Raw genomic sequence first — 19,774 nt, 5'->3', positions numbered from 1 at the left:
TATCTTGCTCAGTTTAGGGTTGATTTACTATGAATGTATAGGAGGGAGGGGTTTATTTCAAGGAGTTTGCATGCTAAAACATCTTTTAACATGTTTCCTACTTCCAAGGCTTGTAAGATGTTAGATTAGATCCTATGAGTTTATATTATGAGTGACCAAAATTATAGGGCAATTTACAAAATAAGTAGTACTATATCGGAAAGGTCAAATTCCCTCTATTTTTGGGGTGATGAGGAAATCAGTAATTGCTATTTGAGGTGTGTTATACGTAAATTATGTTATGCAATAGGGAAATGTAAATTGTACCAGAAGAAATTATGGTTGAACCTCTTAGTTATGTAACAGTTGAGGTAAATTTAAACCATATAGGCAAAGGTAAACCACAATAAGAAAAAAAGTATGGGATTGTTGGCGTGCAAATCACATATGGATATTGTTGGTGAATAAGTTTGGGTCATCCATCTAATCTCATCTCCCATAATCGGTGCTCAAGTTTCAAACCCCTATGGCAGTTTTGGATAGTTGGTTTGAAAGGGTCCAAAAGCAGCTTCAAATTTGGAACATTAGTACCATCATTCTTTGCGATTGAGAGCTGAAAATCGTTTCTTTATTTCTTGTAATTCACTATCTTTGTTTATTCATATTGAATCACGCGACTGATCTACCATACAGGTAGATTCAATTAAATTGAATCAACGCTAAAATTCAACAACGAAATGCAGCTCAATTGATAAGATGCTATCTCTCCCGACTTCAATCATTAAATTAGGAGTTCGAACAAATGAAGGAGAAATGAAAAACTATTATTGTGTACAGGGACGGAGCCAGGGGGGGCTAGAGCCCCCTCCCATTTTTTTTTTTTTTTAAATTTTAAAATATATATAGATTTATGTTTATACCTATTATAAAATAATTTTGTTTTATAAAAGAGTATTTGGTTATTATATTCTCTCATATATACTTAATTTAAGGATAATTTTGTTTTTTAAAATTATATGATCTATGAAATATTGTTTGTTATTATTACTATTATACTTGTCTTTTAATAAAAAAATGCCTAATATGTATGAAATGCTAAAAAAAATTATAATGTATTGAAAACTAATTTGTAATATATAGAAAATATATAATCTATGGACATGTTGTTTGTTATTATTATTATTATGCTTGCCTTTTAATAAAAAATGTCTTAAATATACGGAATTTCCAAAAAACGTTTTGTGATATATTGAAACTATATAATCTATGAAAATATTGTTCGTTATTATTAGTATTATGCTTGTATTTTAATAAAAAAAAATACCTTAAATATACTGAATGCCCAAAAAAAAATTCTCGGGGGCTACCGCCCCCGAACCCCCGTACAGGTTCAGCCCCCCCCGAACTAAATTCCTGGCTCCATCCCTGATTGTGTATGTGTGTTGGCAAAACGGTAAGAGGTTAATGCCTAAGGCCAAAGGTCTTGAGTTCGAGTCTTTTGTGACGTAGTCTTTAAAATTTTTTATTTAATACTGTAAATTTATCAAAATAAAAGAAAAACTATTATTAATTCTCTATAAAAAGGGAAAAGAAAAGGTCAATAGCAAAAGCTTAAAATTTATTTCTCTTATTCAGATCCGACACATATATATGATATGTGTAAATGTAAACATACATACGAAAAGACAAAGTTGTTTCTTATAGTATTATACTCCCTCCGTCCGCCAAGATTATGTAAAAATTACTATATTTGGCGTCCGCCAAGATTATGTCACTTTCCTTTTATGGCAATGGTCCCACCATCCTCTTTAATATTTTATCCTTACTAACACTCTTTATTTACAAAAAACCCACTCAAAATTCAATCTCAACCACACATTTCATAAAGTGGTGGGACCCTTTCTCCACTCCATCAAAATCATCATCAATTTTATTAAATCCCGTGCCCAAGCAATTTTACATAATTTTGGCGGACGGAGGAAGTATTAGGTAGGTAGGTAGGCAAGTAGGAGGATGAATTGAGTTGAATAGCAGAGTCGTATGTAAGCCCAGCCTTCCAATCGGCGGCGATGACACTTGGAAGCTGTAGCCGCTTGGCGTCTGCGTTTGCGCCGCCCACCACTTGCATTCTCAAGCTTATCACCGCCCCCAGTGGTGGCTTTTGATGATCCCACACTGCTCCATTCTTTGCAATCCTCCTATCCATAAAAACCAATTTATTATTATTATTATTATTGCATGCAAATTAATATATACGGAAAATTACATTAACACTCAAATTATAGGCCATTCACAATTATGATTTAAAATAAATAATACTCCCTCCATCCCAAAATAACATCTTAGAAAAGAGTTTTAAGATAAAAATATAAAAAATAAAGGTAAATAAGGTGTTGAGAATAGTGAAAAGATAAAAAAAAAATGATAAATAAAGTATTATGGTATAGTTTAAAAATAAAAAATAAAAAAGTTTGGAGACAGTCCAAAAAAAAAGGTTAAAAAATTATTTGATGAACAGAAGAAATAATTTATTTAATATTCGAATTATCACAATTTTAACATTTACGTCATATGGTTCGATTTTTTGGTGGCGAAAACTCTACGTCATGTCGAAAGCTGAATTAGATGTCAATAAAACAAATTAAAAATTAATGGGAATCCAAACCACATAATTTTGGTACAAAAATATTAAAATCAAAATCAACCATTAGCCCAAAAATATCTTTATCTATTGGATATCGTTAATTTCGATCCCAGTTCATTTTCAACTTCTTTTTTCTAGAATCCAGCTCCACTTTCGGCGTGTGCTATGAGACTATGACAGAGCCGATATAAAATCTCATAATGCAATTTTGAAAAGTCTAATTGTCTCACAATTTAATTCCTATCTTCCTTCATATTATACGTGTAAAAAAGTGTAATTTTCTTTTTTTCATGTCAACATGCAAATAATTTTAAAGCTCAAACGATGAACACTTTGACATCAAGATTAACCAATCTACCACTAAATCAACATACGTTTAATTAATTTTTTCTAGTAGAATATTGATGTTACCTGCCATATTTGGACAGCAGTGACGTAGTTGATTCCTGATTGGTAGATAGGTAGGGTGGCCAAGTAAAGCTTCGTTCGTGAACTTTGACGACGAGGTTGGAGGCGTAGCGACGTCGACGAAGCCATAGGCGAAGAGGTCGGCGGCCATGTTAGGCTTTGCCAAATTAGCAAAGGCACGCATGTTTAATATGAAGTCTGTGTAATGACCCTCGCCGCCGTAATCCGTTGCCACTACCTCTGTTCCTTCGTCGCTACAATGTGCTGCAATTTTGCATCTAACTTGTGGAACAAATCTTAATCAAATCACATACTATAATTCTTTCTATTATTTAAAATAAAATATCTATTCTCTCCGCCCCACAATTTAGTATTCATATTTTTATTTTAGTCATTTTTAATTTAGTATTTAGAAATTTCTAATTAAACTACATTAATAATTAATATTTCACATAATAATATATAAATATAAAATACGTTAAAACATCTTTATACAATAGATTAGATAGTTCTATACTTATCTTGAACTGTAATTTTCCCCTAGAGGTGGATATCAGATTAAATACATCTTCATACAACAGAGCATTCATGCTTAAAACATATCTACCATGTGACTTGGATTTTATTTTTTTAATATATAAGTTTATTGTTCCTTTCTCAATTTAGAGTGGTGGATGTTCCGCATACGTGAGTGCATAAATTTTACACTTATTTGGATGTTATGGTATATAAATATAGGTAAAATCGTGTGTGCACCCGGGTCAAATCTGACTCAGATCGGTAATTTATGAATAATTATTAAACGGCCTATAGTATTTACCAATTGAGCAATTAGCTCAGTTGGTTTGGATGTCTTCCTATTATCTATGAGGTTGCGTGTTTGATCCTTAGAATGCACAATTTTATCTTCATTTGTTTGGATCCCTCCCCCCTTTTGCATCTTTCCACTTTTTTTTAAAATCCTATAATGATACTATTGTTGTTAGTTTCTTGGTCTATTAAGTGGAGTTCGCAAATCAATGTTTTCTGGAAACTTGGAGTTGTTTTGGTGATATGGGCGATTTGGAATGCGCGTAATAAAAGCCATTTTGATGGAGTATATTTTCAGAGCCGTGCTATCCTTAGCTTTATCAAATCGGTTTTTCTGGAAGTGGAAAATTCCTTTGCCAAAATTGGCTGTACTAACAACACCTGGGCGGACTACCTCATCACTCGAAATTTAGGTGTTAAAGTGAAGCAACGGCCGCCGCCGGAGTTCACCTCGGTTTATTGGTCACCGCCGGCGTTTGCTTGGATCAAAGCAAACACGGATGGTTCCGCGGTTGGGGCGCCTGGTCGTATTTGTGCTGGGGGAGTTTTCAGAGATTGGCGAGGTTTTGTAAGGGGCTGCTTCCATGTGGAAGGAGGTACGGGGTATGCGTTTGAGGCGGAGCTTTTAGGCATTATTACAGCTATTGAGTTTGCTCATCATTGTGGCTGGTTGAAGATCTGGTTTGAAGTGGATTCGGCTTACGTTGTTAATGCTCTGTCGACTAAATCTAGCAAGGTTCCTTGGAGGTTCCAGGCTTTGTGGAGACGTGCTCTTTCTTTCCTTGATCATATGGATTTTAGAATAACTCATATTTTTAGAGAGGGGAATATTCCTGCGGACATTATGGCTAGTCCACACACCCCCGAGGGACGTTGGACTCACAGTATTCCGCTGATCTACGATGCCGTCACTAGAGATCTTTCGGTGCATAGCTATGTACGGAAAAAATAGCGATCTTCTGGTTGGGGACTTTCGTCATACAATAGGCGGGCTCGCCTATGTGGATTGGTTTAGAAGCTGGGCAGAGGTCTTTCTCGGTTTTGGATGGTGTCTTTTGATGAACTCACTTGAATTCATGGGTTCTGTTCGAATTCAGAGTTGTTTTTGGCATTTAAATGGCCTCCGCTTTGGGTGTAATCTTCCGGGCATTTTTTCGAATACTTGGTGGTTCGGGAGGTGCTCGAGAGCTTGCGGTTGTTGGGTGAAGGCGAGCTTAGGCCTACTCGCTGGGGTTCTCCGTTGCTGCGTTGGGAGAGTCCTCGTTTAGATTGGACGACAGGCAGGCTGGAGGGGGTGGAGCTCTGTTGGGAGGTTTTACGGGAGGTCTGGTGATGGAGGGCATAAGGTTGTGCGGCGACGGCATATAACCGACCGCATTACTTTGCATGCTCGTTGGGGAACTCTCGTTCGGTTTCGTTGTTGGATGATGGCGGATAGGCGGAGGGAAGGTTGGTGGCGACGGCATCTTACCGGTCCAACAACCTTCCGACTTGACTTCTGGACGAGGATTTTTCGGCATTATCGGTTTAGGCGACGGCATCTCACCGGCCTAAACTGGTTCCCATTTGCTAATTCTCTTCGGTCCCCTCTTTTCTTAGACTTAGGCTCGTGGGATTGTTTAAGGCGACGGAGTCTTACCGGCCATACTCCTCACGAGTCGATGTTTGAGCATTGGGCGACGGCGTATCACCGGCCTTTTGCTCTTTCTGTTTGTTTCGTTCGGTGGTCAGTGGGCGACGGCATCTCACCGGCCTTCTGGCTACGTCTTGTGGCTTGCTTTTGTTCTTTTTTCCTGAGCCGGGATAGTTTAGGGACGATGGTTAGGCCGGAGTTCCTGAAACTTTCTCTTCCGCTCATCTCTCTTTTCTTTTTCTAGACGGGTACTCTTTTTCCCTCTTACGGTTTTTCCCATTGGGTTTTCTGTTGGAGGGTTTTAATGAGGCCCGGCCCTTAGTTTGCGTTTCTGTGCTCTCAAGGGTTTAGCTTTCGCGTTCTCGTTTTTTTTCCTTTTTTACTTCCTTTATAAAATTGCATTTTAATAATACTATTGTTGTTAGTAAATTACACTATCTATATTATTAAATGATACTATTATATTTTTATTTGAATTACACTTTTAATTATGTATAACAATACTAATTCTATTATTAAATTATACTATCTACATTAATTATTGATACTATATTTATATATGAATGACACTATATGGAAATAACACCAACACTATTATAAATGACACTATTATCTTATATAAATAACACCAACACTATTATATTTTACAAATAGTACTATATAAATGACACTGTTATGTTAAAAAATAACATTATATAAATGACACTATCATTTCAAAATCTTAAAGTATCATTTTGAAATGTTAAAGTGTCATTTGATATGTTAAAGTTTCATTCGTAATGACGTAGTGTCATTTCAAAATCTTATAGGTGTCATTTCAAATCTCATAGTGTCATGTTGAAATGTTAAAGTGTCGTTACTAATCTTATATTGTTATTTGAAATCTTAAAGTGTCATTCCAAATATTTTAGTGTCATTTCAAATCATGTCGTGCCATTCGAAATCACATAGTGTCATTCGAAACGTTATATAGTGTCATTCGAAATCATGTAGTTTCATTTCAAATGTTATAGTGTCATTCGAGATATTATAGTGTCATTCGAAATCTCATAGTGTCATTTGAAACGTCATAGTGTCATTTGAAATGTTATAATGTCGTTTCAAATCTTGTAGTGTCATTTTTATGCCAGAGTAGTGTCATTTGAAATACTAAAGTGTCATTTGAAATACTAAAGTGTCATTTAAAATATTGATATGTCATTCGAAATGTTAAAGTATCATTTGTATATCGGAGTAGTGTCATTTGAAATGTTATAGTGTCATTTAAAATCTTGTAGTGTCATTTGTATGTCGGAGTAGTGTCATTTGAAATATTAAAGTGTCATTTAAAATATTGTAGTGTCATTCGAAATGTTAAAGTGTCATTTGTATATCGGAGTAGTGTCATTCAAAACGTTATAGTGTCTTTCGAAATTTCATAGTGTCATTCAAAATCATCGAATGTCATTCCAAATCTTATAGTGTCATTCGAAATCATCTAGTTTCATTCGAAATGTTATAGTGTCATTCAAAATTTCATAGTGTCGTTCAAAATCATGTAATGTCATTCGAAGTCTCATAGTGTTATTTCAAAATCTTAAAGTGTCATTTTGAAATGTTAAAGTGTTATTTCAAATGTTGAAGTTTCATTCGAAATGACGTAATGTCATTTCAAAATCTTTTGAAATCTCATAGTGTCATTTTGAAATGTTAAAGTGTCGTTACTAATCTTATAGTGTTTTTTGAAATCTTATAGTGTCATTCGAAATATTATAGTGTCATTCGAAATAATGTAGTGTTATTTGTAGAACACGATAGTATTATTTATATAACATGATGATATTAGTGTCATTTTCATATAGTGTTATTTATTAAGAAAAATAGTGTCGTTTAGATATATTAAAAGTAAATGTAAAATAATAAAATAAAAAATGAATGTAAACTGAAAATAAAAAAAATTGAAAAAAAACTATAATTGTGATAAAAAAATCGAAAAAGTTATAAATTGAAACTAAAAATAATAGTAAAATAAAAAAAAAGAATGTAAAATGAAAATAAATAAAAAAAATTGAAAAAAACTGTAATTGTGATAAAAAAACACCAAATTTCGGTACTTGGGGGGATTGCTACTCTATCTATCCATTAAATATATATATCAACGTAAGTTCAGATCCGGGTTTTGGGTGACCCGGGTGCACCTAATAGTGCCTCATAAATATAAGGGTTAATTGTCGGAAAAACCATATACTTTTTCGATTTTTGGTTATTTTCCATGACAAAAAAAGTCTGAACATAAATTCATGAATTGAAAACTTAATTGTAATTTTCCCCCGCGTCCATTTTTTCCCCAAATTGAATCCGAGGTGGCAATCGGATTTCCAGCGTGTCATCGCCGGGAATTGAACGAGACGACGCCATTTTAATTTTAATTAAACGACGCCAGCAGACCAGTCAACGGTCGCCTGAATTGGAGTTTTGCGGCGATAGTGAAGCTTTTTTGAGTCCCGTCACCTCGACCTCCGGCGCCAGCAAACCAGTCAACGGTCGCCTTGCCCGAGCCTCGTGACTCCACCCCGAGTCCCCGACGCCGGCGGCGATTGGCAGTTGGCACGACAATTAGTTTTGAGAGAACTGATTTAGATCCCAGCTCCCACCTCCGCCGCCCTCATCTCGCCTCCAACCTCCGCCCTCTCGCCTCGCCGCTTCCACACACCGCCTCCGCCCTCCCCTTTCCTCTTCCAGTTCGCTCGCCTCTATTCTCATTAATTAGGGCTCATTGCTTGACAAAGCAGGGGGAGGGAGATAGAACCAGATCTGCGGCGTCTCTTTCAGAAATTTGGATTTCAGGCGGCGGCGATGTGGCTGCCTAGTCATCAGGCGATGTGGCTGCCTAGTCATCAATTTATTTTGACAGATGGAATGAATTATGCCACGTTGGATCGGAGCTCCATCGAAGATCGCCGGAAAATGGACGCAGGGGAAAATTACAATTAAGTTTTCAATTCATGGATTTCTGTTCAGACTTTTTTTGTCATGGGAAATAACCAAAAATCGAAAAAGTATATGGTTTTTCCGGCAATTAACCCTAAATATAATGATGTTTGCTGTATAACTTGATCTCCTTTATTTTCCAATATTCTGGATCTTTATAACAAAATTCTTATAGTGTGTGTTGCTTCAAAAACTAGACACTTTGTGTTGGAATATATGGCTTAATTTGAATGAGCAATTAAATGCCAAAAGATAGCTATTGAAAATGAAAATGTGGAGTGTCATCTTGAATTTGAAAAAATAAGGAATCTGGCGCAGAGGAATCAAGTCTCATCTGGCGAAACGATTCCTCTGGCGCAGAGGAATCAAGTCTCCTCTGGCGAAACGACTCCTCTGGCGTCTCGACTCCGCTGGCGCCTCGACTCCTCTGGCGTCTCGACTCCTCTGGTCTGCTCTGCGGATTCCTCTGCCCTGGCACAACGTCATTGAGTGTCGTCGCGAGGAGCTTTGAGGAGCCTTTAGTTTTGACAAATGAAATGGTGGCTCGGGTGACGTGGCACCGCGTGGCGGATAAGGAAGCGTTTGGATCAGACTGGTGAGGTGGGGGTGGTTGGCTCGCAACCCTTTGACTGAACCAATGCGATGGTTCGGACCATTGGCTGGTTCGAACAGACACCCCCTGGCAGACACCTCTTCATGGCACCCTTCCTTCTCCTATAAATACAGCCCTGCTGAATGAGATTAAACACACCAAAATTAATTCAGATAATTAATTTTACTCATTCTTTCTTCTAATTCATACTCAAGTCCCGAGTATTCTGTAGTTCGCTGGAAGTTCGAGTTCCTAGTACAAGGTCTCGTACTCATTAAAACCGTTGTATCTTGGGGACATTTGCCATCGAACCGTGTGTACTGTGCGGGGCAATTTTGTCTTACGGAGAAAGAGTCCAACTCTTGCATCGGTTCCTACATTCACGTCGTTATTCTGTCCACATTTCTACACCCGTCAATAACACTTTGGTCGATCAAGTCAGAGTACATCGAACAATATAATTGAAAATTCATATATTTAATTACAAAACTTTTAATTAGTTTGTACGTAAAATTAAAATTTGATAAAAAAAATAAAAAATTATTGTCCTTAGATGCAAATAGTAATTGTTAAATGTAATTATAGAGAATTTTATTTATATACCTGATAGCAAGCACCGCAGCCAGAGCCATTTTTGAAAAGTCTCGAGACTCCACTGACCTGCCCATTGTATACTGTCCTTCCGTATTCTCCATATCCACACGCTCCAGCTTCATTTATCAAAATAAAACACAAACACATATTCCGTTAACTATCACTGTTAATTTTTTATTACATTTCAATTATGGACATATAATATAATAAAATTCCACATAAAACACTAATAGAATTATATAATAAATTAAATTTTAAAAATAAGCAACTTAGTTGGTAATATGTATTAAAATTGGGCCCATCATCCCCTTAAAAAGCTTCGTAAGAGAAGGTACTCCAAATTTATATATTGAAGCCATAATCATTACCAAGCCCTTAAAAGTCTCATAAGAAGAAAAGATACTCCAAATTTATATATAGGAGACAAAATCATTATCAAGTTGGTGTGGAACATAAAGGGTGGCTTTAACACGCCGCCGCATGTGTAAGTCGATATGACTCATCGACTACTACAATGTGCATAATAGACAAACCACATCCAATTTGGACCTGTTCTGATACCATATTAGAATTGAGCCTATCATTCTTTTAAAATGTCTCATAAGGACATAGGATACTCCACACTTACATATTGGAGACATGATCATTACCAAGTCGATATGGGACAAAAAGGGTGGCTTTAACATGCCCTCTGCATGTGTAGGCCGGTATACATGACTCATTGGTTGCTATAATATGCACAACAGACCACATCGAACTTAGGCCTACTCTGATACCATATTAGAATTGGGCACATCATCCCCTTAAAAGTCATCACAAGAAAGAGAGTGCTATAAACTTATATAAGAGAGTACTACAAAAAGGATGATTTTAACAATATGTTTTTCCCTCCAACTAATAAGACGGCGTTCAAATTTAATGTGCGTGCCCCATTTGCAACTCTAAAAAAAACAAAAATTTGACAAAGAAATGAAGCAAATGATAGATAGATAGATACTAGGATTTCCATTGCAATCAGGGCTTCCATAGTAGGTTGCTCTTGTGCAAATATACGCATCATCAGCCAAGAAGAGGGTTGCAAATAAGACTACTACCACAACACCCACTAATTTCAAAAACACAAACTAATAATAGCGTGATGAACCCATTGAGTTCAATACGTATAATAACTTATGAATTTTTCTAGCAAATAAGACTCTCTCTTTTTTTTTTTTATAAATGATTAATATCAGTGCACAAAATCCTCGACGAGAATCCCCTATTTATAATTCACCCAAGCTAGGGAGGGGTAGACACTTGGAAATCAAATTTTCTTAATTAATTGTTTATCTAAATAGTGGAATTGGACCAAAAGTGACCACTTGATTGGAGAACACTTGCATAAAACAAATACCTTTTGGTTATGGCATATATTAATTTAGTGCATTCACTACGTGTACATACATGTATATTATATATAAGGAAAAAGCTCAATTGAAGTGAAAACTATGTTTCTAGGCCACTTTAATTGTGGTCCATGTAGGGATAATTAATTCATAGTGTTCTTCTAAATACTTGTAATTTGAAGGTGTACGTAAGAAATGGTATCCTATGATTAGAGGAATTTCAGTATATCAAGTTTAAATCTACATATTACCGGGCCACTAATTAAATTATTAAATATTAAAAAGAACATTACTTAAACTCGAATATCGTAGCTCAATGATATTCCTTTTTTTTTTTATAAGGATGAGTAACGAGAGTACGAATTACAATCATTTATTCTAAAAGAAAAGTTAGAGAGAGAGAGAGGATTAATTACTTAAGTTATAATGAGTTTCTATTAGTACTAACAGTCGGTCTTTGTGACACCCGAATTTTTAGGGCCGGGAATCGGGTCGGGTTCAGGTACCCTATCCGAAAAAATCGGGTACCCGAACCCGAAAATCCCCTAAACCCTATACCCGACCCCGACCCCGACCCCGAAATTGAAATCGGGTACCCTAATACCCGACTCGGGTACCCGAGTCGGGTATTCGGGTACCCTAAATTACCCGAGTTGACTCAGTTTCCAGTTTCCATCGAAGAAATCAAAACTCACAACGAAATTCCACCAAAATTCAACCCCCACCGTCGATTTGTAGCAACTTTCAAATCTGTACAGAATTTCATTTTTTTTGCTCAATTCTCAAACCAAGACAAAAAAAAGCATATCTGTTTATTTAAAAAAAAATAAGAGGAAGAAGAAGAAGCAGCTGCGCCTGTTGGAGCTCGGAGGCGGTGCGGCCGGCTGCTGCGGGGCGAAGTCGTAGGCGGCGGCGGAACGACGGGAACGACTGGCGAGGGTCGAGGGTATCGGAAACGGCTGGGCGACTGAGCAAGGGTCTCAGATCTGGGGGCGATTGGCGAGGGTCGCGACGTCGAGGAGACGGGAACGGCGGGCGGGCGAGGGGCGCTGGGTGGGAGGCGGAGACGGAGACTCTGGAATTTGGCGAATAGGGAATTTGGGAAAGGAAGGGAAATAGGGAATTTGGTGGAATTTGGGCGAATATGGGCGAACTGGCGAAGGGAATTAGGGAAATAGGGAATTTAAAATACATTTAATTAAATATTCGGGTATTTCGGGTATACCCGATACCCGATTTTTTTAGACCCTAAATACCCGATCCCGAACCCGACCCCTAATTTTTCGGGTATAGGGTACCCGATACCCGATTTTTTCGGGTCGGGTATTGGGTACCCGATTACCCGATCCCGAAATTCCCAGCCCTACAAATTTTCATAGAATGATATTAGATTATTTTCTAAAATATTTGAAGGAAGATGGGATTTACTTGACAATCAAGAAAGTGTATTATATTTTGTTAATAATTATGATTTTATTTATCATGATTCTCAACTTTTCCATAATTATAATTAGTTTGAAGGATTTTCAAATAAAAGTATGTAGGCTTTAGAATTTTTGGAAAATAATTTCGGAACAAACAATTGTACAAATAGAATTATATTATACATATATATATATATGTGTGTGTGTGTGTGTGTTATCTATTTTATTTATAATATATGTATATATGCGTGTAATGTGTATAGCTAATTAAAGTTGTTAATTCATATCTATCCATATATGTGTATAGGGAGAGGTTCAAGAAAGAACCACTAAAAAAAAAACGGAGAACTATTTTCAGTCATTTGATCATCAAGATCTACGGTGAATGCATCATCTTGTTGGATGAATATAGATCCTGGGTTCGAATCCTGAAGGGTGCAATTTTTTCTATTTTTTTGAATGCATTAATTAATTTTAACAGCGAATGTATTAATTTTTACAGTGGATGCATTAGATTTGATGGTTCTCACGTTCTCATAAATAATATAGGGCATGTTTGTTTGGCACGGATTCTGGCCTGGGAAAGTAATCTGATTCCAAAATATTAAATTCCTGTGTTTGGTTAAATTTTTATGAGTCAAGGAAAGTAATAAGAATCCTGAAAACAAGGAAAGTAGTGCAACTTTCCAGGATTCTTATTCCCTAGCTTTTCTTAGGTATTCTTTTTGCTCATTCTCAGGATTCTTATTTATTTGTATTATTTTATAATAAAATGTAAATTATAATTTTTATTTAGTTGGAATTTAATGTTTCTATTATTATTATTATTATTATTATTATTATTATTATTATTATTATTATTATTATATTATTATTATTATTATTATTATTATTATTTAATTAGTTCATAATTTATTTTAAGCAAATTATAATGTAATTATCGTAACTATGTATCAACTTATATTATTATTATTATTATTATTATTACTGTCTCCCTTTCCTCTTCCTTCTTCTTCTTCTTCCTTCTCTTCTTCTTCTTCTTCTTCTTCTTCTTCTTCTTCTTCTCTTCTTCTTCTTTCCTCGTTCCTCCTTCTTTCGCCCTTCCTGTCTTCTCGTTCTGTCTCTTTCTCTTCTTCTTCTTCTTCTTCTTAATTATTATTATTATTATTATTATATTATTGTAGGGGTGAATCCAACAATTACGGAAGTGACGTCAGTAACGTCTGGATCGATGGGCACTAGCAACCTGAAACCACAAGCAACGTTAGAGCCCTCCAAGAGCACCGGTGGGGGTGTCGATGGAAGGGCCTCCGACGCTCAAGTCAGCGAATTGATATGAATAATAACGTAAGTAACGTAATGACAATAATTAAACGATGGAGAGAAGATAGAAAAAGGATGGTAATGAAGGAGTTCTCCGACTGATCCGGTTGATCCAGTAGTCAGAGGTAGAGCTAATGAGCGGTATGGATCAAGGGGCGACGGACGTCGAGGCTAGCGGGGCCAGCCGGACGATCGGAACCCTAGAAAGTTGTGAGCGTGGAGGCGGAACGGAAGAGCGGGGATAGCGGGAGTGAGAGATCGTGTGTGAGTGCCAGAGTGGGAATGAATGATTGACCGTGTCTCCATTATGTCAATGGGCTGGTGCATATATAGGTTACGGGCCCGTAGGGTGGCGACTAGGGTTTCTAGAGTATTCTTTGAAACCCTTATGGTTCCGATTACCCCGGAAACGTCCTTTCATGTCTTCCTATTTTTCCTAGGTATCCAACTACTATTGACTTACGTATGGACCTGCTTCATTGGGCCGGCCTGTTGGGCCGCATGATTTCGGGTTGCACGGATTCTGTCCATTACAGTTTGTCCCCCACTCCTTAGTTATATTATAACTATGGAGTTTTAAAGATTTTCGTGTGATCCGTATATCCTTGGCATAATTTTCGAGGGGGGCTTACCGGAGAAGAGAAGGGCGTGCTGCCTAGTTTAGCTGGAGCGTAGGGCGTGTGCGGCGTAGGAAGGTGAGGTTGGGGACCCCCTATCATGGATGATGGAAGAGTGCCGTGCGCGCGGGGCGTGCCGGGCGTGAGGTGGTGAAGTTGGAGCTCCCCCAACATGGATGATGGAGGAGCGCCGGGCGTGCGGGGCGTGCCGGGCGTGGGGTAGTGAAGTTGGAGCTCCCCCAACATGGATGATGGAGGAGCACCGGGCGTGCGGGGCGTGCCGGGCGTGGGGTAGTGAAGTTGGGGCTTCCCCAACATGGATGATGGAGGATTGCAGGGCGTGCGGGGCGTGCATGGCGTGCGCGGTGTAGGAGGGCGCGGCTGGGGATCCCCTATATGGACAATGGAAGAATGCGGGGCGTGCGGGGTGTTGATGTCCACTTTCAAAAGAAGGGAGAACATGGTTGGCCTATTGGTGCGGGGCGTGCAGGGTGTAGGATGTTCCCTTTCAAAAAAGGGAGGACACGATGGGCCCGATGGTGCAGGGCGTGTGGGGTGTTGATGTTCCCTTTCAAAAAAGGGAGGACACGATGGGCCCGATGGTGCAGGGCGTGCGGGGTGTTGATGTTCCCTTTCAAAACAAAAGGGAGAACACGGTGGGCCCGACGGTGCAGGGTCATGTTGTTTAGTTTCAGCAAAGAAGAACCTTTGGTAAGTCCGCCGATGCCGGGTATGCAGGGCCGCGCTATTTCCTTTCTATAAAAAGAGTCATTGGTTGGTTCGACGGTGCGGGGCTTACGGTTCTTCTGGAGTTATGTAGAGTGGGAGTTATCGGGTCTCACGGGACTGACGGCTCTTCCAGAGTGAACTAGAGTGGAAGTTGTTGGGTCGTACAGGACTGACGGCTCTTTCAGAGTGAAGTAGAGTGGAAGTTGTTGGGTCTTACGAGACTGACGGCTCTTTCAGAGTGAACTAGAGTGGAAGTTGTTGGGTCTTCTTTCTCTCTCCTTGATTTACATCTTTTGCGCTTCTTCTGCCTGATACGGGATAAAAGTGATCTAGGCTCTGCTTACGAGATATACGCCTCTTTGGCTTTACAAGATAAAAGTGATCTAGGCTCCGCTTACGGGAGATACGCCTCTTTGGCTTTACAAGATAAAAGTGATCAAGGCTCCGCTTACGAGTGATACGCCTCTTTGGCTTTACAAGATAAAAGTGATCTAGGCTCCGCTTACGGGATATACGCCTCTTTGGCTTTACAAGATAAAAGTGATCTAAGCTCCGCTTACGGGAGATACGCCTCTTTGACTTTACAAGATAAAAGTGATCAATGCTCCGCTTACGGGAGATACGCCTCTTTGGCTTTACAAGATAAAAGTGATCTAGGCTCCGCTTACGGGGGATACGCCTCTTTGGCTTTACAAGATAAAAGTGATCAAGGCTCCGCTTACGGGAGATATGCCTCTTTGGCTTTACAAGATAAAAGTGATCAAGGCTCCGCTTACGGGAGATACGCCTCTTTGGCTTTACATTTTTTGGACTCACGCGCAATCGAGCAGGATAAACAAGATGTTCGGTGTCTGCCGAGACTATTAGGATAAGCGAAAATTTTCCAGTTGGGAGAGGCGCACTTTGCTTTGATGGACACGACGGGTCTTCATCTCAAGTTTTGAGTTTGTGTGTCGTTTTCCTAGGAAAATAAAAGACGGAGCTGTAGGGTTTACGTCTTATATGACTCAAATTTTCTCCCCATTTAGACTTAGTTATATGAACTAAGGCTGATTTTACGTTATTCAGGTTGAGACGGGTTTGCGCCTTTTACATGAAAAATTTCCCCCCCCATTTAGACTTAGTTGTTAAACTAAGGCTAAATATACGATATTCGGGGTAAGACGGGCTTGCACCTTGAGCATGAGCATTTTACCCCCATTTAGACTTAGTTGTTAAACCTAAGGCTAAATTCAGGATATGCGGGTTGAGATGGGCTTGCGCCTTTTACACGAAAATTTATCCCTCCATTTAGACTTAGTTGTTGAACTTAAGGCTAAATTCAGGATATGCGGGTTGGAATGGGCTTGCGCCTTTTACACGAAAATTTTCCCCCCATTTAGACTTAGTTGTTGAACTTAAGGCTAAATTCAGGATATGCGGGGTGAGACGGGGCTTGCGCCTTGTATGTGAAAATTTTTTCCCCCATTTAGACTTAGTTGATAAACTTAAGGCTAAATTCAGGGTGTTCGGGGCGAGACGGGGCTTGCGCTTTGTATGTGAAAAATTTTCCCCCCATTTAGACTTAGTTGATGAACTTAAGGCTAAATTCAGGGTGTTCGGGGTGAGACGGGGCTTGCGCCTTTTATGTGATAAATTTTTTCCCCCATTTAGACTTAGTTGATGAACTTAAGGCTAAATTCAGGGTGTTTGGTGTGAGACGGGGCTTGCGCCCTGTGTATGAAAATTTTTCCCCCCATTTAGACTTAGTTGATAAACTTAAGGCTAAATTCAGGACATTCGGGGTGAGACGGGCTTGCGTCTTTTACATGAAAATTTTCCCCCCCATTTAGACTTTAGTTGTTTGAACTTAAAGCTAAATTCAGGACATTCGGGGTGAGACGGGTGTGAGCCTTTGTCATGAAAATTGTCTCCCCCATTTAGACTTAGTTGTTTAAACTTAAGGCTAAATTCATGATGTGTGGGGTAAGACGGGCGTGCGCCTTAGACAAACTAATTTTTTCCCCACGGGTGTGGAGGGGGAGGGTGGGGCTGCGCTCCTTAGAGCTGCCTACATACCCAATTAAGGGATCAAGCCCGAATGTAGTTCTGACCTGCATGCAAAGGTCAGTAAACGTGTAGTAGATTGAGTTGGTCTCGGAAGACCTTATGAAATAAAGTAGAAACGTAGAGATCAAGCGTGATACTGTTTGAGATGGATGGCGTTCCAACTGTTGTTGATGTCACGTCCGTCCGTTGTTTGCAATTTGTATGCTCCGTGTCCAACCACTTTGGTGATCAGAAACGGCCCTTTCCAATTTGGGGCTAATTTACCCGCACCTGTTTCCTTGGTGTTCTGGAATACTTTTCGTAATACCCAGTCGCCCGGCTTGAATGTGCGGGTGCGGATATGTTTGTTGTAATGTCTGGCGATGCTTTGTTGGTAGGAAGCTAGTCGGATACTTGCTTTGTTCCGTTTCTCATCAAGGAGATCTAACTCGTGGCACATGGCCTCTTGATTCCCATTGTCTGTCGTGAGCTCATGTCTGGCGGTGGGTACTTCGCTTTCCGTTGGGATTACTGCCTCCATCCCATAGGCGAGAGAGAATGGTGTTTCCCCTGTTGATTCATGTCTTGAGTGCACTGCAGAGTATCATTCGGGTGTTCCTGTACTCCCATGTACTTCGATTGATGAACACGATTGAGCGACTCAGGTATCCCTCCTGGTGTAATTGATTGATTCGACGTGCATTCTTTATTCATCTTCGAACGGGACAGAGCTTCCTGCTGTAATTGCTATAAGGACGGGCTTTTTGCTTTCATAGTGGTCTGGTAGCACGCCCTGGAGTCCTTTTGCTCTCCCTTGATCTCCTTAACTCCCCATTTGGTTGGGAATCGTATGACTTGATGATAGGTGGATGGTACTGCTTCCATTCCGTGGATCCATGGACGGCCCAGGATGACGTTGTATGCAGACGGGGCGTCTACCACGAGAAACCTAGTGGACAGGTTGGCTCCTTCTGCGTAGACGGGAAGATCGATCTCCCCTACAGTGGTCGTACTCTCGCCACTGAAGCCGACGAGTACGGCAGCCTTCTTGATTAGCTTGGACTCATCCAAACCCATCTCCCTGTATGCACTGTAAAACAGAATATTGGCAGAGCTACCATTGTCTATTAGTACACGCTTTGTCAAGCAGTTAGCAATATAAATGGAAATAACTAAAGCATCATGATGAGGGTGTAAAAGCTTGTCTGATTCGGATGTTGCAAAGCTGATCAGTTGAGTAGGGTCTGTTGTTCCCGCTTTTCCTGAAGGCGGAACCCCGGATTTGCTTGATCTAGCCTGTCTGGTATGCCTCTTTGCGGCTGAGTGAGTGACTCCGCTGACCTCGAAACCTCCGGATATCACGTTTACAGTTCTCTCATGATGCGGCGGGTCTGGCGGGCTGTCGTCTCTGTGTTTCTCTTGTCTATCCCACGCCTGCTGCAGGGTCTGCTTGCCTTTGTCAGTCAAGTAATTGGTGAGGTGCCCTTTTTTCAACAAGTTCGCTACTTCCAGTCTGAGCGCGATGCATTCGTCCGTGTGGTGACCGTGGTCACTATGGAAGTCACACCATTTTGATCTATCTCTTTGGTCAGGTGGGGCTCTCATTTTCTCCGGCCAACTAACTTTATCGCCAAGGTTCATCAGAGTTGTTACCGCCTCCACGGGTGAAATAGATAGGAGGTATTCTGGGAGTTTTGCTCTTTCATGCGGGCGCGTACTTGGTGCTCGATCATAGTCTCCTCTCCCTTTGTTTTCTCTGTGAGATGGCGTGTAAGGCTCACTTCGTCTGTCACGATTGTCACGACCGGATCTCCTGTCAACCCTGTAGTCTCTTTCGGGTCTCTCTGGCGGGAAGACTCTTTGCATGTTGTAATGGTCCTCTTCCCATTTGATTTGAGCCCAAGCCTGGATCAACACGTCTTCCATTGTCTTGCACGGATACTTGGTAAGTGTCTTGTACAAGTCTGACCCTGGTAGAAGGCCCTTACGGAAGGCCGTGACAGCGGGTTGTTCGCTGCAGTTGGTGATTGACACTTTCTCTTTGTTGAAGCGTCCGATGTAGTCCCGAAGAGGTTCACCATGCCTTTGGACAATAGCGTACAGGTCTTCTGAGATTTTCTCTAGTTTCCTGCTGCTTGCATACTGTTGAACAAAAACATCCGTTAGTTGAGCAAAAGATCTAATTGAATTATTAGGAAGGTTCGTATACCACTGGAGGCCGGTCCTATTAAGCTAGAACCGAACCCCTTACACATGCACGCCTCCCTCATGTCACGAGGGATAGCCACGGTGAACATTCTTTGGCGGTATTGAGCTATATGGTCGTCTGGATCGGATGCGCCGTCGAACATCTTCATATGTGGAAAGCTAAATTTTCTGGGCATTTCCACCAAGGCTATCTCATCCACGAACGGAGAGTCAGCGTAGCAACTCTCTGCACTCTTTTTGATCGGGGCTGGGACTCCGGGGATTCGTTGGATGATGGCCTCCATGTCTGCTAATCTTCTGGCCAAGACGGGGTCCATACTCTGTTGGATGCTCAGCATGCCGTGTCGGCCCTGTTCGACCAGAGGTGGTTGATCATGAGTTTCGCCATTCTGGCCCATTGGGCCTGCTCGCCTTGGCCCATCTGGTTGAC

At 40.0% G+C, this 19,774-nt stretch overlaps 1 long non-coding RNA gene across 1 annotated transcript; it reads right to left on the bottom strand.

Annotated features, from left to right (window-relative positions):
- Window positions 1–8,554: 8,554 nt before the first annotated feature.
- On the bottom strand, window positions 8,555–10,867 carry LOC130994572 (uncharacterized). The gene is made up of 3 exons (XR_009091799.1): window positions 10,628–10,867; window positions 9,640–9,746; window positions 8,555–9,429 (listed from the first exon to the last, which is right to left on the bottom strand). It is a non-coding gene; the product is annotated as an uncharacterized LOC130994572 (long non-coding RNA).
- Window positions 10,868–19,774: the final 8,907 nt, after the last annotated feature.

Source organism: Salvia miltiorrhiza, chromosome 7 (genome assembly GCF_028751815.1).
Source record: "Salvia miltiorrhiza cultivar Shanhuang (shh) chromosome 7, IMPLAD_Smil_shh, whole genome shotgun sequence".
Classification (NCBI taxonomy): Eukaryota; Viridiplantae; Streptophyta; class Magnoliopsida; order Lamiales; family Lamiaceae; genus Salvia; species Salvia miltiorrhiza.
This window is presented reverse-complemented; position numbering and strand designations above follow the sequence as displayed.